Source organism: Periplaneta americana, chromosome 3, assembly GCF_040183065.1.
Source record: "Periplaneta americana isolate PAMFEO1 chromosome 3, P.americana_PAMFEO1_priV1, whole genome shotgun sequence".
In the NCBI taxonomy this organism is placed as follows: Eukaryota; Metazoa; Arthropoda; class Insecta; order Blattodea; family Blattidae; genus Periplaneta; species Periplaneta americana.
The window spans coordinates 43,142,796-43,169,250 of record NC_091119.1 but is presented as its reverse complement, the minus strand read 5'-3'; the positions used below and the strand labels follow the sequence as shown (position 1 = coordinate 43,169,250).

At 34.9% G+C, this 26,455-nt stretch overlaps 1 long non-coding RNA gene across 1 annotated transcript; it reads right to left on the bottom strand.

Moving 5' to 3' along the window:
• Positions 1-1,269: 1,269 nt before the first annotated feature.
• On the bottom strand, positions 1,270-22,882 carry LOC138695969 (uncharacterized). Its single transcript, XR_011331207.1, has 3 exons — positions 22,749-22,882; positions 15,776-15,952; positions 1,270-10,437 (listed from the first exon to the last, which is right to left on the bottom strand). It is a non-coding gene; the product is annotated as an uncharacterized lncRNA (long non-coding RNA).
• Between the last annotated feature and the right edge of the window lie 3,573 nt (positions 22,883-26,455).

Genomic DNA, 26,455 nt, shown 5'->3' with positions numbered 1-26,455 from the left:
TTCTATGCCACATCAATGAATTTAAGAATGCAGTTATATTGTCAGACTCCAAAGCAGCTATTTTATCAATTGTCTCTAAACACACACCTTCATCTCAAACAGCAGAAATAACTAAAATGCTCTCTCAATTAATATCACTCAATAAAAGAATTGTATTCCAATGGATACCATCCCATTGTGGAATTCTGGGAAACGAGAATGCGGATGCTTTAGCAAAGAAGGGCAGCACTACTACTTACAGACCTGTTATTAAATCTACGTATTACTCTGTGAAAAGATTTATTAAATCTACATACTTAGACTTCAACAAACAAAATTTGATAACACAATCTCAAGGGAAAAAATGGAACTCTCTGCATCATAATCCACAGTTAATTCCAGATTTACCACGAAAATCGTCTGTAGCTGCATTTAGATTGGCAACAGGCCATGATTGTTTGGCCAAACACCTGCATAAAATTGGAATATATCAGTCCCCTAACTGCCCATTGTGCAACTCAAACCAAGAAATGGATTCGGAACATCTCAAAATCTGTGTTTCAGTGGCTGGCCATGATAATATCTTTGAAAAGTATTGGAGTGCAAGAGGTCAAATGACTTTATTGTCAAACGCCTGGCATTAGAAAACAACAACAACATTAACACTCAGTGGAAATACGTGTGCATACATGCAGCTTCTCACTGCGAAGCAGCACTAGAGTGCTTAGACAGCTTATCTTACGGTGTCTCAGGTTGGGATTTCCTATCATCTTCTCTGATATTTGGCTTTGAAACAACCTGTCATTCTAGCTGCAAAAAACAGCTAATGGTTCTAAATACAACTGAATTAAATAAATTTCTTGCAAGTCCTCTTTGTCCAAGAATCATGATTTTGAAAGGTGCTGCTGCGTCCAAAGATTCTCTATACATCATAATCCCATTTTCTTGAATAAATCGAAGCCATTTCACATTTTTCCACATAAATTTTTCGCCATTACCATTCTTCTTCTTCTACTTCATTTGCAAGGCATCTTTGAAGAAATCAGAACACTGGTAAAAATTTGCTTCATTTTTATCACTTTAATTGGTTTCTTTCTCCCTGTTCCTCTGACAAGTTGCATCCAATCATGTGGATGATCGATGGACATTCCACTTATTTTCTTTTTTCTGTCCGAGCTTGATCTGATTTTAAAATCTTTTTTTCTCATTTATTTCAGTTCAGTATTGCTTACAATAGGTATACTATCACTTACCTCTTTATGAAGAATTGGCAAGATGCATAGAACAGAGTGCTGTTCATTCATTCATTAATTTATTTTATTCCATAGATCTTACATGAGCAATGAAGCTTTAAGATGTGGAACAAGTCAAAATTTTACAATATTACAATTACAATTTTTATAAATTTTTATAGTTTTACAATTTAGTAATTTTCTACAATTTTTACAAGTCCTTTGCGAAATCTTAATTCACAACTCACAAAAATTTTACTACTATTTAGGAAGTGCCAACACAACATACTTAAGAGCTCTAATTTAGAAATTACAATTCAATGCCACCAAACTGTGCTTAAGGAAATAAGTTTACATATTTCCTTTTACCCAAACCAAATTATTACATTAAAGTTCTGTGTCCTTTTACACACGTGGATTAAACAATTTCTAATAGAGATATCTCTTGTTTCCCTTTACCCAACTAAAGAACGCGCTATCAGGATTATAACAGTATATATAACTCATTTTGGCCAAATTTTGACATATTCCCCTTTACCTGAAGACCACAGGTTTTATCCATTACTAGTGCCTAAGTTTAATTTTAAATTGTAGCCCTTTCCTTTGTAATGTGTTGTTTGTGAAGAAGTTAACTTCACTCCAGTTTATTTATCGACATCCTGCGAGTCTGCACACAACTGATATTAACGTCCTAGCACTTGTTTATCACTTATAGTGCATTTATTTGTTGTAGGGAGAATCTGAAATGTACCAACTTGAAAATTTGTTAAAGCTTCATTTTTAAATTACAGAGATGTCTATAAATGAATGAATGTATGGATTTTATTGCTGTGCTAATGTTGTCAAGGAGAGAGTGATTTAAAAACTTTTAATTCACTGCTGTGAATGAAGTAATTGTTTAGGTTGCTAAGGACGGTGAAATAAAGACCAGGTTAGATACAAGTAATGGATAAAATCAATTAAAATTTGTCCAAGTTATTACTTCCATGTGAATAGATAATGTACCAGAATATTCAAATAAACAATTCATTTCTTTATATAAAAGATAATAGCTTAGAGGGGGCATAGAGCTAAAGCTCCATGCCTTTATGACCTCGGCACTATAACAAAGTTGTGTGGTTGGCACAACGCTCCAACCGCCTTTTATCCCCAGGAAGGATCTGTTACTCAGTTTGATAGGAGGTTGAGTACATCTTGGGGCCATTCTGAAAGTTTTGGCAATGAGCAAAATCCCATCACCACTCACGACCCAATTGAGTCTGTAGCCATTCCCAACTGAACTACTAGACATTATATTCGTTTTTCCGTTCTGAAATGATTTTTTATTCTACACAAAACCAACCCTTTGTTACAATAAAATATACTGTGTACTAATCACTACATTGAGCACCAATATGCCTGGGTTAAATCCCAAATCTCTCTGCAATGCATATGAAGAGATGGCATATGTCACTGTTGATAGTGATCCATCCATTGGATTGGGACGTTGAGCCTGGAGACCCCCTTGGTATTATTCGACAGAAGTAGGCTACAAGCCAGCACCAGGTTTCCCCTTCTCCCTTCCTCACCCATTCTCTACAACACATTTACACGAACACTTACACACACACTTACCTAAAAACACGACATAAGTCTTCACAGATACACATCATGCATAACATGGTCTGCTGAAGTAGTGTGCAACTTGAAAAAAAATGGGTCACAGTCCTGCCATCTATCCGCAGTATCTGGAACCCGAATCACGTTAAGTGAAGAGGGTAGGCATTAGACACACACGTACACACAATGTATACAACATTTTCAGAAAATGTATGTGTATCTAATGCCTACCCACTTCACTTGCGTGATTCGCGTTCCGCATATTGCGGATAGATGGCAGGGCTGTGACCCATTTTCAAGTTGCACACCACTTCGGCGGGCCATATTTTGCATGATGTGTATCTGTGAAGAGTTATGTTGTGTACTAGGGTAAGTGTATGTGTAAGTGTAGTGTATGGTATGGGTGATGATGATGACGATGATGGTGAGGAAAGGAGAAGGGGAAACCCAGTGCCAGCACATAGCCCACTCCTATCGAATAGCATCAAGAGGACTGCCAGTCTTAACATCCCCATCCTACGGACGAATTACTATCAATAGTGACATATGCACTGCGGAGAGATTTGGGATTTAACCCAGGTATATTGGTGTACAATTTAGTGATTAGAAATTACGCACTGCCATCTCTCCTAGACCTGAGGGTGAAATTTTACATGAAAACTTAGAAGAAAATGTAAACTACTTTTTATTGAGGTTTCTTTATTTGTTTGTTCATGTTCATATTTCATTTTTACACTGCATGTAAAATTATGTAAACTGGAATGTTTACCTAATTACACTAGCATTCTACCACTCATTCTTTATTAATATTATGCATCTGTGCACTGAGGGATACTTCCAGCTCACTTCTTTGGTTAAGGGGTTAGGTACAGCTTACAGCAATAAAATTTTGGAAATATTCAACATGTTTTTCCTCCATTACTGTATCTTGTACAATAATGAAAATTAGTATATGTAAAGCACTGTTCCTCTGCTATATGAAAAAATACTTTTATGATTTTAAAAAAAATATTTACATTTTTTTTCTTCAAAATTCAAAATGGTGGCAGTTCACTGTGCAATGATGAAGCGTTTCCCTCATAACTCAAAAACTATCCAACATTCTGTGATGAAATGTTTTGTATGTATTTATGCATGTCATCTCTACAATATGATACAGAATCACTTCTCTACCTTTGATAGATTGTGTGATAAAAAATAAATTCATTTAAAATATGGTCAAATATCAGTATTTTTTTCTAACACAAAATAAAAAAAAATATTATTTATTAAGGAATGTAGTTGAAAGAGCATGATATTGTAAACATGAGTTTCAGCAATAAAATAAAAGGGAGAGAACATGAAAAAGCTAACAAGTTTATGAGTTATGAGGAAAATGCTTCATCACTGTACAGTGAACTTGAATTTTGAAGAAAAAATAATAATTTTTTTTAAATCGTAAAAATATTTTTTTTTCATATAGCAGAAGGACAGTGTTTTACATATACCAATTTTCATTATTGTACAAGATACAGTAATGGAGGAAAAAAAATTAATATTTCCAAACATTTTTACTCCTGTAAGCTGTACCTAACTCCTTAAGTACTGCATTTTAGCTTTGTTGAAACAGCAGCAGCTCTGTTAAAATTCTGAAATGCATGCACACTCGCACACACAAACAAACAAACAAACACAAACACACACACACACACACACACACACACACGGATAATAGCTGAGCATTGTCCCAAATCAAGGTCATCTACCATGGTGATACAAATTGTTACTAAATATATTTTACTGGTCTTAAAAATGACTAATAATTTTTGACAGAAGGCGTGAAAGTGAAGGCCAACATGGGTTAATAAGCTAAGGATGCATAACTTCAACAAAAATAAAAAGAACTGGGAAGAATCGTCAAGATTTACGGATGCAAGGTGAACAACTGGAAACACAGTTGAAACTGTACTGTAGGAGAACAGCAAACTGAAAAGATATGTCCAGAAGTCTGCTCAGACAATTGTAGAAGTACCAACACCTTTTTCGCTCATTATCAGGCATCTTCACAGACTTTGAGGGTTACAATCTCCCCAGATAGGAGAATTTCGATCATGTTATAGGAAACTACATGGACTCCATAACTGAAGTGGACACCACCATCATTGAACTGTGATTGTAACCTCTGAGAAGTGCATAATTTTGAAATGCACATCAATACCTGTGATTTGTTGACTACTAGAAATGGGGTACAGATCCCTTTCCTTTGATAATGCAAGTCATCACCTACTGCTGTCAATGAGAATGCCCATGAGTGCTGTTGTGTGTAAAACTAGTCTATTCAAATCCAATATTTCATTTTAAAAATGTCTAGGGGCAAACATGGCAATTATTTAATTTATTTCATCTCATGCAAGAAGAGAATAAAAATGGAGTCAATTTCGTGTTGACTGCCTTTTTTTTTCCATTATTTATTTCAAATAAATATCTATTAATTTCTTTGCTAAAATGATTGTAATTCACGTGCATCATTCTAAGATAAACTGATTTGTGAATATTGAATATGAACAAAATCTGTCAAATAGTTTATACTTTATAAGACTTCTCTGGTGCCGATAATATTAATAATGATCTAATTAAATATGCTTGCAACTAATTAAAGTAGGCCTACAGCACATTAAACACATTTTAAAATTCGGTCATATACCTAACTGAAAAAAGGCACAGAAATAAATATAACAACTACAGAGGAATCAGCATTTTGTATATAATATGTTATATTATAAAACATATGCGACAATAATAAAATAAACTAGTTCGAAATAATAATAGATTTTAAAATACAGTAGAACCACTATTATCCATGGTATTATAAGGGATGGAATTAACGGTTTAATTGAAAACATCGGATAATCTGTACCACAAAATATTTTCGTAAATTAAGTGAACAATACTTGAACTTTAGGAATTTCCTCCGTGGTCTTGTATTTAACATGCCAGGTAGAGAATCAGAAGTTCATTAATTTAAGTTCAGTTGTCAACGACGTGTTTTTAAGGGGCAATGAAAGTCCTTGTAATGGTTTTCAGCGGAAAGATGATACTAGAGGTCTCATGTTATAGATTTACATACTTTATACACACTTTATCCTTGATACTTATTAAATCGAGCACAGTTGTAACATCAGTCTCATATTCTGATACGAGATGAGCCAGTTTCTCTTTCCCCAAACCACTAAAGTATTTGCATTTTTTTTTTCGACATTTAGCACAAACACGTTTTCTTTTGACACGAAATACATTTTGTCTTGAAATTGTTCAGTACGGCAACTTAACAGTAGACCAAACTGTGTAAATGTAAAGACTTGTAATAACACTCTTGATAAAATACGTACTAATATAATGTACAGTAGTACTTCATATGTAGCAAAAAAAGAAAAAGAAAAAAGGAGCAAGAAAAAGACAGTCGGATAATCCGCCAATCGGTTAATAGGGAGATGGATAATCGGGGTTCTACTGTACTACTTTAGAAGTTCAAGACGAATTCTGAAAATGCAGAGTTTATGCAGAATGCATATTCACAATCAAGTAATTAAAATCAGAGTTTAACATAACATGTACCGTTGTTATGAATTTTAGAGAAACTTTTGATAATTTCAATAAAACCACATTATGGATTATAATAAAAGAAAAAGGTATAACGCAACATTTAATAGTAGTGATGATGATGATGATGATGATGATGATGATAATAATAACAATAATAATAATAATAATAACAACAATAATAAATTTGTAAAAATTTAATTGACGACAGATTAAAAAGAGTGTGAAAGAAGAAAAGATGTACAGACCGATTATCACTGGCCAACAATGAAAATGTTTCTTGCTCAAAAATAGCTAATTCTTATGTATTTCCATCTGCTGAATTCAAAAATCACCATAAAAATTACATATTAGCTCTTGCTTTCTAGATAAAGTGACATTTCATTTTTTAGAGTCAACATTTTCAGTTTGGGGGAAATTTTGTTTTGGGAGTTGGCACACCTGTCAAATAACAAAACACAAATGTTCTTCAGCTGTTTGTAAGTTACAAACATAGGTATTGTTGCTGTTACTGTGAATTTCATATTGTTTCTGCTGTAATTATTGCAGAATTTCTGGTTTGGAAGTGTTTTTAAAGCGTAAAATTTGTAAAAATGCCACGAAAATTGTGTGTTTGAAGTAGAAAATGAAGACAGTGTGGAACAAGAAGAAGAACCCAACAAGCCTTCCACATCCCAGGACCCTGATTTTGAGGAAAAAAGACGATAAACAGCACAGACTGAGTCAAGCGGAATTGAATGATCTCATTAGAGACCTTGACCTGTCAAACGAGAAGGCAGAAATTCTAGGGTCTAGACTACAGTAATGGAATCTTCTCGAACGTGATGTCAGGGTCTCACAGTACAGACAACGTCACAGGAATCTGCTTCCCTTTTTTTTAGAAGAAAAACAATCTTGTTTGCTGCGACATTAAAGGCTTAATGAAATGTTTGAATTTGAACCATGATCCAATTGAATGGAGGCTATTCATAGACTCCTCCAAGCTTAGTTTGAAAGCTGTATTACTTCACAATGGCAACCGTCTTCCTTCTATTCCTGTTGGTCATGGAGTTCACATGAAGGAGATTTATGCAAATATGACAGTCTTCTTCGACTCAATCAAATATCATGAACACAAGTGGAAAATCTGTGGTGATCTGAAACTCATTGCTGTACTCTTAGGAATGCAACTGGGGTACACAAAATATTGCTGCTTTTTATGTATGTGGGACAGCAGGAATAGGAAATCACATTATATTCAGGCAGACTGGCCTGCAAGAAATCATAACCCTAGCGAGAAAAATGTTGTTGCCGAGCCTCTCGTGGACTCAAAAGATGTTCTTCTTCCACCGCTGCATATTAAGCTGGGTTTGATAAAATATTTTGTCATAGGTCTGAACCAAGAAGTACAGGACTTTAAGTACATAAGAGAGAAATTTCCGAAATTAAGTGATGCCAAAGTCAAGGAAGGTATTTTTGTCGGGCAACAAATTCGAGAACTTGTAAAGGATCCTGCATTTGACCAAGTTTTGGTAGGGAAAGGAAAGGAAGTTTGGGAAGCCTTCAAGGGAGTTATTCATGGATATTTAGGCAACAAAAGAGATGATAATTACACTCAGTTGGTGACAGTGCTCCTGCAAAAATACCATCAACTCCGATGCAAAATGTCCCTTAAAATCCATTTTCTCCACTTCCACCTAGACTTTTTTCCTCCTAGTTGTGGAGCATTCAGTGATGAACACGGAGGAAGGTTCCATCACGATATTTCTGTTATGGAACAAAGATATCAGGGCCGCTGGAATGAAACAATGCTTGCGGATTACTGCTGTCTTTGCGTAGGGATGCTCCGGAACTCACAAGAGGCAAGCTACAGGAACAAGAATATCAGGAGAGAACTCAATATCTGCAAATCAACAAAAAAAAATATACACCAATACAGAAATGCCGGAAGGAATATGCAGGTCAGATACAGGAACACTGCATTATGAAATTAACATTAAATTATAAGGACATAAGATATGTTGGCAGACTGAAGAAGAGATGGGTACAACAATTCTAATTCATGAAATTTGGAACTGGTCTTGCAAGGCTTAATCCCTGAATGACGAGGATGATGATAATTAAATTAGTTTCCACACATTCAGCTATATCGCAGAAATTATGAAAGGTATAAAAAAATATACCCTTACTCTTTTTTATTCTTTATCTTATTAGGAACAAAAAAGTTTATTAGGACAATTGTTGTAGAACCGACCTGAGACAAGTTACAGAGAAGAAAAGAGATAAGTGCCTGTTACGTCTTACATCTTGAAATGGCGACTTCACACAGGCTCCCTGCCACAGATTCAGACAAAACACCTCTCACTCATAAGCTGTACATGCTCAGTAGTCATGCTATTCCTTCATTTAAAATTTTACGGACTAGGATATATGAACGTATACCCCTCCACTATACTGGGTGTAAAAAAACATATGCTACAAGGCTCGGTGGTAGGTAGGTGCGTACTACGTGATCATATTTTGTTAATAAATTCATGTCCGGAAACACTTTGTTTACATGCTAGCGTCTCTGAAATGTGGAAGAGAATATAGGCAGTACGGATCACAAAAACTAGGAAAGAAGTACAGTAAAAAAGACAATTCAAACTAAAATTGCACCCATGTCCAGAGACCCATGCCCAATAGTCTGGCCCCCTCGCTCACCTGATCTGACATCACTGGATTTCTTTGTACATGAAAACCCTGGTGTATGAGACTCCCATGGAGACACAACAAGATCTTGTGGCACGAATTCAGGTAGCAGCTGGAGTCATCCAAGATATGCTAAGAATATTTCCAAGAGTTCGACATGACATAACCATGCAATGCACAAAATGTATCGAAGTTGGTGGTAGCCATTTGGAGCATCTTCTGTAAATAATGTTTACTTACAGTATTTCAATTGTCTTTTCAACTTCTTTCCTAGTTTTGTCTGTACTGCCTATGTCTTCCTCCACATTTCAGAGATGCTAGCATGTAAACAAAGAGTTTCTGGACATGGGTTTATTTAACAAAATATGATCACATGGTACTCATCTACCTACTACCGAGGCTTGTAACTTTTTTTTTACATCCTGTATATGTTGTTAAAAACTTGCTACACTACATTAATTTAATACAGTTGGTATTAGCATTGTGCATTACAGGCGCTATGTTTGGTTCAAGTTTGTCAAGTACAACGAAGTTCGATATTTGCCAATGTTTGCTCTGCAGGAGGAGGCTGTCGTGTTTGTTCCATCTTGTTAAAAAAATATTCTCTGTTCTCCCCTTCCACCCATTCATGTTTTAACACCTTAAGCATTTTAGAACAGATCTTGCGATTAGTTTTTCATATGAAATAAGGCGAAATTTTTTATGTCTTATTGTCTCCCTTATGTTCAAACATTGCAGACACTAACTGGTACAACTTCCACAAACTGAAGCACCACAAAAGCAATATGATTGTCGCACGTGATTTGAGAACAATGCTCAACTATGATATGATTCCAATTTTAAATCATGTTCACATTTTTGTAAATGATTCATAAATAACACCTGAATTACATTACTGCGAATGAGTATCTAGCATTCAAACACTAAAACAAAAATTATATCAACACATTAATTGTTCATATATGATTAATTAAACAGTGACTATATATACACAATTCTCCTACCATTCAGATCTAACAAATATTTAAATATATTAATTTAAAAAAGTCAAATATTCCTAACTTAAATATATTAAGCTCTTCATCAAACTATTCCCTTATTTACCTATTACAGCAGCCCACAATATATCTTCAGAAATTTGTCTTGTATTTCTTTAGCTCCACCTTGATGTGATGAATATTCGTCAGCTGCGCACGAGCATTTGGTGTTAATAATTTTTGGAAACGGTGATAGTACTGTACCAACTGGGTGAGAGCCAACTGCAGAAGTGAGGAACCAGTCACCAAATTGGGAAATGAAGACAGGATCTCTCGATTCAACTCCTCCAAAGATCGTTTCCATCCCGCAGAGAAAGACTGAACAAGTGCCAATGCTTTTTCTGGAAAGAAGGTATAAACTTTTAACCTTTTAGAACATTTTGCAAAATATACAGTCATTAGGACTGGCTATGTTCTAAATTTTGAGCTCTCAAGTTCCAGTCATCACTCATCAGGAAAAATGAGAGAATTCAGAAATAGGTGGCATACCTCTTGTTGTATAGGTCTATGCTTTCTGTCACCAAATCTTATCATCAGAATTTAAATTCTCTCATTTTCTGTTAACATTTGAAGGGTACACAGGAATAACGATCAAGGTCCATTTTAGAATGTTTCGAGAAAAACGAATTTTAAAGTTTAAGCACTTAGTACTTAGTTATGTGTGTATTTAATAGAAATTGACGTAGTGGAATGTAAAGAACGATAATTTCTTATTAATTATACAATGCCATTTTGTTCTAAATTTGGATGGCAACAATGGAAAATGCAATATAAACAAACAATGTGTAAACTTCCAAAATAAGAATGATCAAGGTCCAAATAGGAAACTTCGAGATACATGGGATACAGCGTGCATTATAGTGAAACATCACTTCTACCTCAGATATTTAATTTGCTTTTGACCATTTTATATATAATTCCAAAATATAATTCTCGTTTTCCTTTCATTGGTCTTGTACTGCAAGACTGCAGAACTGCTTCTTTATTTGAAAGTCATTGAATGTTGCCGTTTTGAAATATAATAATCCTTGGCACTACAGCCCATGAAGGGCCCAGACTGACCAGCCAGCTGCTGGCCTCACGTCCACATGTCGAAGTAGAGGTGGACGATCATCCAACCAGAATGGAGGTACTGTGTGGTTAGCACGATGATCCACCCAACCATTATAGCTGGCTTTCACAACCGGATTTCGCTACCTATCGTAGCTCCCCGAGTGCATCACGATGCTGGGTGGGCACCGGTCCCATACACTGGCTGAAATTTCATGAGAAAATTTCTTCCCCCATGAGGACTCGAACCAGCACGCATTCCGTAGCGCGAGTCTTAGGCAGGACATCTGAGACCACGACGTTACAGCACGGGACTTGAAATATGTCATCATATAAAGCGGTTGAAGATTTTCAACTCTTTCGCATTGTTCTTCTTCTGATTTCTTTTCAGTGGCTTGAAATATAATTAAAATAATGTTAGAAAATGACTATTGATCTAAATGAGGGGTTGGAAAGCAATGGTGGATCATTAATGTTTAGGTGAAGGGTTTGGACTTTTTCCATTGCTGGTTGTCACAATCAAAAAATTAAGACACAACGTTTCGAAGGGTGGTTCTCCCTTCATCTTCAGGTGGAAGGAAGGAGAGAAAGGAAAAAACCTACTGTTGCGATTGTTACGTACAGCTATACAGTCATACAGAATAGCTGTACGTAACGATTCCAACAGTAGGTTTTTTTTTTTATTGTGACAAACAGCAATGGAAAAAGTCCAAACCCCTCACCTAAACAAAAATGACTATTATAGACTAATTTGGATGTTTAATAGCATTTGAAATTAAAATGCGATAAATAAAATTAAATATAAAATCAATTTGACAAATAAAATAGAAACTCACTATATAGCTTTCATATCGTCTGCTTGATGATAATCAGGATCATATTTTTAGTACAGTATCTTATTTTATATTGTAGATTGCAATCGACCTCTAGGCGAAAGGGCTTTCTTTTTGCAGTAGCTATTCAGAAATTCTCCCCATCCATAAAATACTTCTTTTTTTTTATCGAGTTATTTTACGATGCTATATCAACATCTCAGGTTATGTAGTGTCTGAATGAAATGAAGGTGATAATGCCGGTGAAATGAGTCCAGGGCCCAGCATTTGCTTGTATTGGGTTGAGGGAAAACCCCGGATTAATTAAAAGCCAATTATAAAATCTAGCATTGAAACTATTGGTTGGTAACTTATAATATTGACTGGGAAGCTTATTATATAATTTCATCCCCATGACAGAAAAATTTATACTAGTTTTATGTAATCTACAGTATGGAATATTAATTTGTTCACTATTTCTAATTTCATGATCATGTATATTGGCTATTAATGAGTAATTGTCTATATTTTGTCGAATGTAAAGGACTAGGTCGTATATATATAAATTTATGACAGTTAATATCTGTGATTGTTTGAAAAGAGGTCGACAATGTTCAAGATAGTTTGACATAGAATTCTAATGGCTTTCTTTTGCAAAATCAAAACATTCCCAATTTTGCTACCATCTCCCCAGAAAATTAAGGCATACCTAATTATCGACTGAAAGAACGAAAAGTAGGCACATCTTAAATAATTTTGAGAAACACAAGTCACTAATTTCTTTAATAAATATATAACTCTTGATAATTTTGTGCATATATATTCGATATGTTTTTCCCATATTAAACTGGAGTCTATAAAAAGTCCTAGGAATTTGGTATAGTCTTGTATGTTGTCCTTCTTTATTATATGATTTAGGGTAAAAGTTATGTTGATAGTATTTTCTTGATTAAGCAAAAAACCATTAGATTCAAACCATAAAGCCATCTGTGATAGAATATCATTGGTTAGAGCATGTAATTCATTCAGAGTAGAGCTAGAACATAAGAATGTAGTGTCATCAGCATACATAAGTGTTATAGCTTTAATGAATTTAGGAAGATCATTTATTGCTACTAAGAATAGCAGTGGACCAATTAATTATTGGCCTTGTGGAACACCATATGTATACTGGAGAGACTTGACCAATTTTCGCCTATTGAGACTAATTGCCTTCTGCCATGAAGATAGGTTCTAAAAATATTTAGTGTATTCCCTCGAATACCATAAAATTCTAATTTTGATAAAATTAATTTGTGATCAACGCAATTGAACGCTTCCTTAATCATAGACTTTTTGAATTTGAACGGTATCCAAACATTCAGAACATTTTACCTCATACAAAGTATCTCTTTTCCTCTTATGTAGTTCATTTTGAGTCACTGTGGTTTTTTGCCTATTCAAATTGTGTATCTGAGTTGCATCTTTATCATTGTTTATTTCTAATTCAAGTTGAGATATATTGGTTCTAAATTTATTGCAAATACATGCGTTACTTCTGAAATACTCAAAACTTATGCTGTACTAATTAAAAAAAATCAATATTTCTTGTAGGACCTCATAGTATTTACAATGATAAGTCCTGTCAGGTGAGCATTCTATGTAGCACAGGAAGGCATTAGATTTCATTCACTCATTAATCTACTCCTTTCTACAGTCCACAGCGAACAGCGGATCAGTATAGACGTGTGCAGAGGGAGCTCGGCAGTGGAGAAATATTGTAGTAGAGGCATTGACGCCGACATCGCGTAGCAGTGTAATAATGGCGAAGAGTGAAGAAAATAATCAAGCAGTAGTAAAACTGGAAGCAAACGTTGAAGAGATCTACAAGAAGTTGGAAACAAGATCCTACAAGAACCGGAAGGGATGAAGTAACATTAGGGACACCGAATAGAGGTTTGTCAGCGGGAAGAAGTAAGGGACAGAAAACTTATAACTTAAGAGGTTGGTGCATGAGTGGCATGAGTGACAAAACGTAAGAAAGTGACAAAGTGAAAAGAGTGATAGTGACAGAAAAGATGGTAAGGCAAGGGAATAATGGTGAAAAAGGATAAGATACAAGTAATAACCAGGGAGTGATAATAAGTAAGTAGTGATACAAATGTAATAAAGAAAGTGGGAATGGAAAGGTAATGAAATGGTAGAAACTACTTCGTCTGAAAATATACAGATTAGATTAATGGGAATTAGTGGTTAGTGAATGTTAGTAATTCAAGTGAATAAATAAGTTAACAACTATGGAAGAGTGCAACGAATATAAACAATGTTCGGACCAATTAATAAGAGATTGAGAGAAGTCATTGTTTAGTTAAATGAGATTAGTAAGAATAAGATAGATAACTAGGAAAGGGAAGAGTAAATATAAGAAGAAGGGAGGGAAACAGAGGTGAGGGACGTGATAGAAAAGTGATCAGGGTCATTTATATGTAATAGCCGGAGGTTTAGAAAAAGCGTAAACAGAAAATCATGCATCCAAGGGAGTGATGGCACTGTATACAGAAATGTGAAGAGCCATCACGACCGATGTAAGCTGGTGGAATAAATATATCATTATCATATCATATCATACTCCTTTCTATAAGTAAAATATTCTGAGAACATCTCAATCCTCAACACTTAGACAAGCGTCTTCTGCAATTTATTTGACTCATGATCTGTATTCTTTTCGATGAGTTAGAAGTACATCAAAAAATTTTATTTTCTTTGTACTAGCATTCTGCATAACTATATTCTCTGTTATTTCTGATATCTCCATTTCACTTATGACTTAATTTTAAGACAACATCTGGAACAACTAACACAAGCCTGAAAGAATGTCCATGAAACAAGCTGCAAATAAGACCTTGTTTACTTTAGTGCAAAAATAATCATTGCATTCTTACTCAACAGTGGAAAAGTAATGAAAATGTCGTCAGTGGCGCAGCCAACGGGTGGGCCTGGGTCCAAAAAAATTTGTGAATTTTTAGGTTTTTTTTTTTTACGGAAAACACTCAACATCAAAAATAAACCATGGATCCAGAGCAATAATTAAGATAAGAAGTCAAAAATGCGTTCATTGACACCTTATTTTATTTGGTTTATTTAGACCATGAACATAAACAAGGAACTTCTAGATAAATAGTGTTCCCTGTGAATATTAAACCAAAACGTGTGTGACCTATATTCTAAACTACAGAACATAAGCATGGGTTTGGCATTCCAGGAACTACTCCAAGTTTTACAAATTATATGCCTACTGATCTGTCCCATCACGACTGCATCCGCAGAAAGGAATTTTTCTGCATCATGGCGAATAAAAACTTACACCAGGACAGCCATGTCAAGCACAAGGCTTTGTAATCTAGCAATTTTATCCATCGAGAGGAAGAAAAGTTGGAATTTGTTGAAGGACCCATCATCAGTGGTCAACAGATTCGTGCTAGGAAATCTCGACAGCTCCAGATCAACTTATGAAGCGTTTGTATGACCTGCATGATTGTTTATCATAATTTTGCATGTTATTCAATAAGACTTCCGAGAATGAGTTTCAAGAGAGTTGATGACAGTGCCACTGTCAGGTACTTTATAAGATCCTGTCTTGTAAACGCAGTATCAATCTAAGATAATAGCTCAACCATTACCTTTCTGATTATCCAAGTAGAGCCACAATAATTTTGGTGTCAGAACTGATCATAACAAAACTGATGACCGGTAGAATCAGCCATAACAACATGTTGGAAGTATCTAATATCTATAGTGTCAGTAACAAAATTAAATGATATGCAACAAAGATACTCACTTTCATGATTTTTCAGTCCATCTGCTTGTCCCTTGTCAACCAGCACTTCACCTTCCTTCACAAACTGCAATATACCACCAAAGTGAGGTGACAAGATTTCTTCCACATATTCTGCACTGCGAGTTTGAACTGTTCATGGAAGCTTTCTGCCTCTTTAGAATTGTCCCAAGTGCGTTCCTTAATGCAAACATCAATATTTTACTTTACATTTGCTTATCAACTGTCAAAAGACAGGTCTGAACCTCATTAGTGACATCAATAAAGGTGCGTACACACATAGGGAGCGAACAATGAACAAGTGATGAAGCAAACTTTCACTGTTTGGAGCAACATACAAATAATCAGCAAATGGTCAGGGACCATTCGTGTTTGCTGGTTATTAGCAATAATGGTAGACGATTTATTACAGTAAGTGCAGCAGTTATTATGGGCTGTCTAACAAAAATGAAGTTGAAAAATAAAGGGTAATTGTGACAGATTCCACTATACAAAAGTCGCAATTGGTATAGAATAGAAGCATTGACTTGTTTAATTACTTACGTTAAATTCAGTGGGATAGTTTTAAAACTTCTGTCGAATTTCAGCAACAGACTTTGAAATGTTACTATGCAAAATAGGCTAACACTTTGCAAGAAAGACAGACTGGTGAGAAGCAATACCTGTTCATGAAAGATTAGCACTAACACTTCAATATCTGGCAACAGAGGATTCGTATACAAGTTTTATGTATTTATTCGAAGTTTCCAAACAGCCGAGTTCCATGATTTTTCCAAAAATTTCCTGGTCCCGATATAATTCAATAAGGTTGATGTGGGACTGTCTTTATAATTTTGCCACCTCAGGCAACTAAAGAAATGTTGCCCCCTCTACATAAATAACAATATATGAAAATTAGTCAAAATGAAGACAGAGAATCGAATAATCAATATTCAAATGAAATTAATTAGTAAAAAAGGGAAAATAATACAAAAGAAATAAAATTGAATATAACTTTAAATGTCAGTAATGTATTACAGTACATTCAGTGATCACCGCCCTGCTTTTTGTTGGATCTGAAATCTTCTAGATGGGCCTATAGTTTCACTCCTTGCCTAGTGAAATAGTCTCTAGTTACTTCATTTATTGCTCAGAATGCTGGATCTAATTTTACTTATTTCATTTCCATACTCATCAGTCATTATTTTAATTACATGGGTGCTGATCAATACTGCCATTCATTTCACTTTCATTATCGTACTTATTGTTAGTTTAGAAGATGTATCACATAACAGTGACGATGTACTCACATCAGTTTTTGAAAGAATACCTCAGTTTCATTTTGAACAACTCGATTTTGTGTGTCTTACTACATAAGCACTTTTTGTTTCTTTTCTAATTATTTTAAGTTTTCACTGTTTTCTAAATTCAACCTCAATTCTTTTCGTATCCGAACTTAATAATACTAATAACTTAAAACTTCATAATTTAACAACTGCAGACAGTCATTTTAAACATATAACTTGTGTACCAGTTCATTTCAACTGATGATAATAATAATAATAATAATAATAATAATAAAATCTCAGGTATTTAACCAATAAGTTACCAATTTTTGCATAGAACAGGTATTATTTTCCTTTGAGATGTTATGAGCTGCCATGTAAAATTAAGTGACTTACAAGCTTAATTATGTGACGCACATGTGAAATAAAGCCTTGACTGGTATATTATAATCAGATAACCTTACTACCTCTTATTAATTAGTTAATTAATTACATCCTGTTCGCATATAGTATAAAAATACCTATTGTTCGGAGATATAAAAATTAATGTAAAATGTTTGTCATAAATGCATATGTATATAAAATTTCTCAAATTTTCACAGCTTGAGTATGGTACTAATCCCAAAAATTTGCCATCCAGAGCCATGGCTCATGTTGATCCATGCGCAAATACGGCCCTTTGTTGATGACATCTTCTTCAATCCATTCCAGTTTTGATATACTAGTACTGGTTGATGAAATTAGGTATATTAACCACTGCGGTCTGCTGCTACAACAAATTACGAAAAAGTGACAAATCCCATCCACAGCGAATACCAGTTTCCTTTGATGTACTGACAAGCAATGGATCACAATACAGAGCAAACCAAATGACTGGTTTATCTTCGCTGTACCGTCCACATGTTCCGAATTCAGTCAGCAAATGCATTTGTTCATTGTTTGGTCGCTATATGGGTTTAAAATTAGAGTTGTGGGATTTAATCGATTAATTGATCAATTTCTGTTGTAAGATTAATCGATCAAAAATATTTAATCAATATTCCTCTCTCTGAAATTGCTTACTTAAAAAGCACAATAGTACTGTTATTTTTTTATTGCAAAGCAGGTAGTGTAGGGAAAATCTTTGCACAAACACTTCAGAAAGAGATGGAAATATGAGGACAGTGACCTAGTCTACCTCTATTGAAAGTTGAAACACAATCCGAAACCCTTATTAAGTTTTATGGTTTTCCAAGAAAACTTCCAACTTGTTGTCAGCTCATCTTCCTAGCATATGAAATACATACTTTTCTGGGCTTCGTCTCCCTCATCCATTTCAAAATAGCCATGTCTACACTGTGTGCAAGTGAGAGCATAACTACCTTCTTCTCTTTTTAAAATCTGGTAATTCGATTACAACAGGGGCCAGTCTTCTGTTTCGACCGCTGTACTTTTGCAGTTGCAGTTTCTGTACTGAGTTGGAATATGAAGGTTGTGTGTTTAATTTGATAACTTACCTACTTACTTACTGGCTTTTAAGGGACCCGGAGGTTCATTGCCGCCCTCACATAAGCCCGCCATCGGTCCCTATCCTGAGCAAGATTAATCCAGTCTCTACCATCAAATCCCACCTCCCTCAAATCGATTTTAATATTATCCTCCCATCTACGTCTCGGCCTCCCCAAAGATCTTTTTCCCTTCGGCCTCCCTACTAACACTCTATATGCATTTCTGGATTCGCCCATACGTGCTACATGTCCTGCCCATCTCAAACATCTGGATTTTATGTTCCTAATTATGTGAGGTGAAGTATACAATGCGTGCAGCTCTGCGTTGTGTAACTTTCTCCATTCTCCTGTAACTTCATCCCTCTTAGCCCCAAATATTTTTCTAAGAACCTTATTCTCAAACACCCTTAATCTCTGTTCCTCTCTCAAAGTGAGAGTCCAAGTTTCACAACCATACAGAACAACCGGTACCGGTAATATAACTGTTTTATAAATTCTAACTTTCAGACTTTTTGACAGCAGACTAGATGATAAAAGCTTCTCAACCGAATAATAACAGGCATTTCCCATATTTAGTCTGCGTTTAATTTCCTCCCGAGTGTCATTTATATTTGTTACTGTTGCTCCAAGATATTTGAATTTTTCAACCTCTTCGAAGGATAAATCTCCAATTTTTATAGTTCCATTTCGTACAATATTCTGATCACGAGACATAATCATATACTTAGTCTTTTCGGATTTACTTCCAACCCTATCGCTTTACTTGCTTCAACTAGAATTTCCACGTTTTCCCTAATCGTTTGTGGATTTTCTCCTAACATATTCACGTCATCCGCATAGACAAGAAGCTGATGTAACCTGTTCAATTCCAAACCCTCTGTGTTATCCTGAACTTTCCTAATGGCATATTCTAGAGCAAAGTTAAAAAGTAAAGGTGATAGTGCATCTCCCTGCTTTAGCCCGCAGTGAATTGGAAAAGCATCAGATAGAAACTGGCCTATACGGACTCTGCTATAAGTTTCACTAAGACACATTTTAATTAATTGAACTAGTTTCTTGGGAATACCAAATTCAATAAGAATATTATATAAAACTTCTCTCTTAACCGAGTCATACGCCTTTTTGAAATCTATGAATAACTGATGTACTGTACCCTTATACTCCCATTTTTTCTCCAATATCTGTCGAATACAAAAAATCTGATCAATAGTCGATCTATTACGCCTAAAACCACACTGATGATCCCCAATAATTTCATCTACATATGGAGTTAGTTTAGTTTCATAAAGAAAAAAAAAATCAGTTTTCTGTGGTTTGTGAAAAGTGTAAATTCCATTATAATAATAATAATAATAATAATAATAATAATAATAATAATAATAATAGTTTTATTTTCCCTGGCAGAGTTAAGGCCATCAGGCCTTCTCTTCCACTCAACCAGGATCAAATCACATACAGAAAAAATACATACCAGTATACAAATATGAACTTAAAAATAATAATAAACATAATTGAGTAAAAAAGAGAGATTGAATACATATACACAATCAGCATTAACTTTGAAATAACTACAATAAAAAAATATATATGTAATAAAAAAAAAAGAGACTGAATACATAATCACAAACAGAAAAATACATTCTAGTATACAAGTATTAACTTAAAAGAAAAAAAAAGAATTAATACATATGAATATAATCTCACAACTAAAGGAATAGTACAATTAGTATGATCAGCACAGCACGTGTTATATTGAGACAATGACAATTACCTAGATATTAGTGTTAATGGAAAGAAAAAAAAAGAATTAATACATATGAATATAATCTCACAACTAAAGGAATAGTACAATTAGTATGATCAGCACAGCACGTGTTACATTGAGACAATGACAATTACCTAGATATTAGTGTTAATGGAAAGAAAAAAAAAAGAATTAATACATATGAATATAATCTCACAACTAAAGGAATAGTACAATTAGTATGATCAGCATAGCACGTGTTACATTGAGACAATGACAATTACCTAGATATTAGTGTTAATGGAAAAATAAAGTAATGACTGTGTAAAATAATAATAATAATAATAATAATAATAATAATAATAATAATAATAATAATAATAAATAAAAATTATACCTAAAAACTAGTTCTGTGCATTTAAAATATTTCTAAACAATCTAATTTTAAACAACTGAGGACTAAGACTACCCCTGATTTCCAGCGGCAGCAAATTCCATTATGTCATATGAGAATTTGAGAGGTAAACTTGGTGAAATGTTAGGATTTCGATCGTGGAGAAGTGCTTGACAGAAAAAAAAAGTTTTTCGTGTTTAGTGATGCAGGAAACATTGTTACTAAACATAGAGCGGCACTTAATTCTGAGCATGTGAATGCACTCACATGTTTAAAATCATGGATGAAGGTGAGTCTTCATATTTTTTGTTATTTATGTTTGTCTCAAAAATTCCCGGAGAAATTGACACAATAAATTATAAGCCTGATAATAAATATGTTAACAAGTAATCAAAATAGTTGTTCTGTAATATAATGATACAATATATACAGATATACAACATTTAATACTTATGCTAATCACCTAACACAAGTTAAATTTAACAATAATTGAGTGGCTCAGTGCCAGACTTGCCTAAACCACAATTACACTGAAAAGAGTTGAAGTCTAAATTTGGACGTCATTTTTTTAAATAATCACATGTCAAAAGAAAATTATTTCTCTTTTACCGTAATCTAGTATGTATCTAGTCCATGTAAAAAAGTAAGTTGAAAAATATCATTAACCCAGAAATGTGTTAACTGTAAAACGAATGATAGGCAAGTTTAGCCCTAAAACAAATTATATTTCAAACCCAAACATGTGGCATAGGCAATGTTAGGCAAGTCTGGCCCTCATAAAAAAATTTTGAAACCCAAATAAGTGTGATATGCAAGTTAGGTTCAAAAGTATAAGACATTAAAATCATTGCAGGTCAGTGGTATGATGACCGATTTATTGGACTAAGTTAATTAACAAAGTTACAAACTATAAATCTTTGGAACACAAAGAAAAATATGTAACTCTTTATTCATTATCTCCGTCAGTTGCTTCCATGTCTGGATTGTTGAAACCTTCTCCTTCTACTTTCAGACTTCGATAATAATGGTGGCAAATTGGAGGTATATATTTGAGTAGTGACATTAAATCTTTCTTCTTCTCTTTCGTGATTGGCCGACCTCTGGAATACAGGAGGTTCAATTTCTGAGAAAAGTTTCGCGATTGGAGCCCTCAGATCCCTTTCTGTGCTATATCGACCACATCAAAACCTATGCAGTCAGACACACTGTATGTTTTGTAGAAAAGTTTCTTGGGTTCATCTTTCCGAAACTGTAACCATCGAATCTTGAGCCATTCCACTTTTTGTTTATTTTCTGGTATCTTTCTGTTTGTTATTTCATTTTCTAAAGTATCTCAACTATAGAATAGTTCGCTAGTCATACGATGGACCTGAAATTTTGGATTTCTTTTCTTCACATCAGCTATTACTCTTTCCCAATTTTCAGGAACATATACTTCTTCGTGATAGTGTTTAGACCTCTCGATGACTCCAAAGTCTATGTCACAGATATCAAAACTGTGGCCAGGAATGAAAAAATTTTAATTGATCACTTCAGGGTTGGATGGTTTTGCAATGCGTAAGATAAGAAGAGAGCTGTTTTAATATTACGATTCTGCCCTCCACAGCTGTCACTATAGAGTGTAAGAACTTTGGTTGTCTGTGGGAGAAAATTGTTGATATGATTGAGAAGGCATGCCATTCCGAACTCCATAATCATCAAAGATGACAAAATAAAATGATACATGTGGTGACATAAGCTGTAAATTTTAGCCAAACAACAACAATTATTCGTACTTAGCACTAAACTTGCCTAACCAACCTCATCAAGGGATTTTAATAGATTTGATTTCGTAAAATACTACCTTTAATTATGTTTCATACGCATGCAAATAGAGCTAAACTTGCTTACATTATAAAATATTAATTGAAAATATAAACGAAAATATCCATCAAAAATAAAGCCTAACCCTCTGCATTTCTTATGGGTTTTGAAAAAATGTAAGAGACAAACTTGCCTAAGCGTCACATTATATAAACTTTGCAAAAAATACAATTAAAAATAAGAAATCATCCATTAAAATATACTTATTACAAAAATAACTTACCTGATGAAGTCAGATCACCATAATTGGGTTGATAATCTTTGTCAGCATCACTGTTATCTTCAAACATGTTGTGAATGAACTCCAGGTCTGACCCTCCATATGCCATGTTTGTTTGTTTGTTGCTTAGGCAACTACGTCGCGTCACCTGGCGAATGAAATTCTAACTACTTACTCAAGTGGAAGCTTTTGATAGGTTACCTCACAGTATAGAGAACATGCAGATCCATCTGGTGGAGGTTTCAGATAATACACCCGGTTTTGTGACATGCGCACTCAGAATTTGTTCCCACGAAATAGCTTAGGTATCCTTCCTTACTGTATGTTCTCTATACCACAGTAATCACAGTATGTTCTCTATACTGTGACAGGCCGTAATGCAGGATGTGTGACATCACTCGATGGGTTAGGCTTTTCTATTTGAGTGAAGTATATTACTTTAATGCGTGTCGGTGCTCAATTTTATTTAGTGTAATGTGTATATAAGATACGTTCACTTCTTACTGCATAATATGTTGCAGAAATAATTACCAAAACTGTGTTATTTTAATGTGAACGGAGTTTTACATGTTGACATAACCTGTTTGCATCAACATTTTAAGTTTGGAATGGAAGCTATTTTGAGATTTAATAAAGAAGAATATATTTAGGATAAACTTCAGAACACGGTTATCTTCCTTACTTAAAGGTAGAAAATTCACCACACTCCCTGCTATGAAATGTTCATACGGTTATATTACTTACTAGCGCTGAGGTATAGTTCCGGTAATTTCTGAACTGAAAACAGTTGAATTTATTTTTTGTGGAGATGCATTTAATCTTCTAAGCAAGGCATAATAAAAGCCTGAACTAACCCAACTAATTAGTATATGCAAGGTGTATGAATACGAAGGGAACTACCTCAGCGCTAGTTTAGGCCTGGTAACATATTAAACTAATCAGACTGGAGTACCGTATGAAACGAATAAATACAATTGAAGTGTAGAAAAATTGAATTTACAAGTTATACGTAGCGTTATGCTTAATTATGATACATAATTGCGAATATAGAAATAAGGCAAGTACTGATAGAGTAAACATAACCTATATTTTCAACACATCAAAATATGCGTGCGATGCAACTGAAAATTGTTGAAACGTGCTTAAATGAATGTGCAAGAATTTCGTAATGAAGTGAGCGTGCTTTATTTCAATTAATTACAATACTAGATACTGTAACAGTAATAAAAACTATAAGGTATAATTTTTCACAATATACTATATGTATCTCGCTTTAGTTCAAATTGTGTATATTATCAAACGTCGTATTATTTATAATGTAGATTATTTACACATAAGAAGGGAGCAATAATTTAAATTTAATAAAACAAATACGGTAAACTAACAATAATGGATTAGACAAGAGTAACATCAGTAACGCTGCACTTAGGGTAATCATAATTTACTTTACATCCCAGTCAATGTTTCACTTTTACGTGTATATTATTACACATATTTACTGTTTATAACACCAAAAATTCACTTAACCACATAAGGGCGCAATGTTTAATCGAAATAAAGGCAGGTATTACACATATGAAATTTGCCTGCAACAACGTAATTTTTACACCAAAAATAATATTATACCTTACGTTGCAGGTGAATTGTGTCTCACAATCACTGTTTAAAATTTTATTGACGCAATTACACTGCATTTCAGAGAAATATATGTTATTTTTTCATGTACTGCAACTAATTGATATGGTTGAAAGACCGCCCTTCGCAATCAGCTGTTAAGCGAGTCACGTGGTCTGCCTTACGGCCGTATTAGATCACGATGGCAGTGGCACAGACCAGGACCTCCTATATTATAGGACTGTAAATACCGGTAAGGATTCCACTGGCAGTGCATGAGATGGCCACGCATGTGCAGTTACCAATCTCACAACCTGCTCTTGGCCATCCCACATGGTCGATGATCCTGCCCCGAGCCTCTCGTAAATTTTTTTGTCATTTCTCGGGGGTCCCGGATGCGAGGAAATTACCATAGGATACACCAGATTCCCGCTGGTACTGTCGAATGGATTTCTTAGGACTTCTCTGGAAGGCCTCAATATTAGCTGCTTTGGTCTCCCCTGTGATCACTGTTTTTGGTCGGCCAGCACCCTTCTGTTGCGTAACTGAGCCAGTCCGAATCAAGTTGGCATGAAGTCTCTTGATGGTCTTATAGTCCATCAAGCAATTCTTCCTTTCACCATTCTCCGCTATCTCTGCACCATAATTGGGGACTGCCACACCTCCATTCGAGCAGCAATTCGTGTTCGACCATACACAGACAGTCTTGTGGCCATGGTTAATGTTTTAAGATTTACACTACATCTTTTGATTATATTAAATGTTTCGAACCATTCTGAGAGCACAATAAAGTAAAATAAAATGACAGCTTCTTTTGAGCCTTTAATGGTATGGAACACGGTACATTTTAGCAGTGGAATGAGTCACTTAACCTGATTGGTTTCGCTACTACAATGTAATAAAAAGTTGGACATAAATATGTATGTGTATATATATATATATATATATTTTGTAAATTTTATTTCCACTCAACAATAAATTTTATTCTTCCAACAATAATTCCTTTCTACAATTCACCTTAAACGCTCTAGTCAACAATTGGATTTTCACTCAACACAGTATTCGTTATAGCACTCCACTGACGACAATGACAATTTACTTGGACTATTACGAACAACAATGAACTGTTAATCTTAACTAATATTAGAAAGCATTATTTACAAATCAGAATTATCAGTTCTCAGTTCACAGTTCTTCTAGCTCAGTCACTCGAGTTCACAGTATCTCGAACCACAGACCTTCAGAGACAGTTCACTGTACTCGAACTCAGGTCCCTCCAACTGCGGTCCACTGCACTCGAACTCAGGTCCCTCCAACTGCGGTCCACTGCACTCGAATTCAGGCCTTCGGATGCTGACACAGTCAAAGACGCACACTCGAGTCGAACTCCGGTACACAAGACTGGCTTGCTTGCTCTGGCTTACTCACTGACTGGCTGATTAATCAACTGAAAACTGCTCAAATTCGTTCGCGTTTCTTCTTTTATAGCTAAACTGTCGTTGCGAGAAAGTACGAGTTCTGGATAGATCGCGATATTTCGACGCGTATCTCCATTCTCGAATCATCTCGCACGCTGCTGCTCCCCTCCTTCACCGCGCATAGCCATGACCCAGGAGGCTGATGCGCACGCAATCTCCCCTCGCCGTGTTGACGTAATACACCCCCTCTGCCCTTCAGCATGCAGATGCTCCCCGTACCAGCGTTTCGTCGGACGCGTGTTCGAACCTCATTGCAGCTGTCACAATATAAATATATATATATATACACACACACACACACACAAAGCTACTGGAATATAACCATATAAATTCTGTGCTGTTTTTCTTGGCCTACTGTGTATATACAGAAAAATGTCACAATTATATCCAAACACTCCAGATATCAGGGCTGAACTGTAAGATGAATAAACTGAAAATATCATGCTATCATCACTGAAGGGGAAATGTGATAATGTAATAAGCAGCAGTGGACAACATTTGTAATCCACTCTATAACACATATGAGGAGTTCAGAAGTCAACATGATTAACTCCTCTTTTGGTTATTTCAGAGTTTATAAGTTGGCAATGTATTAAATTGACCATATTTTCAGTGGTC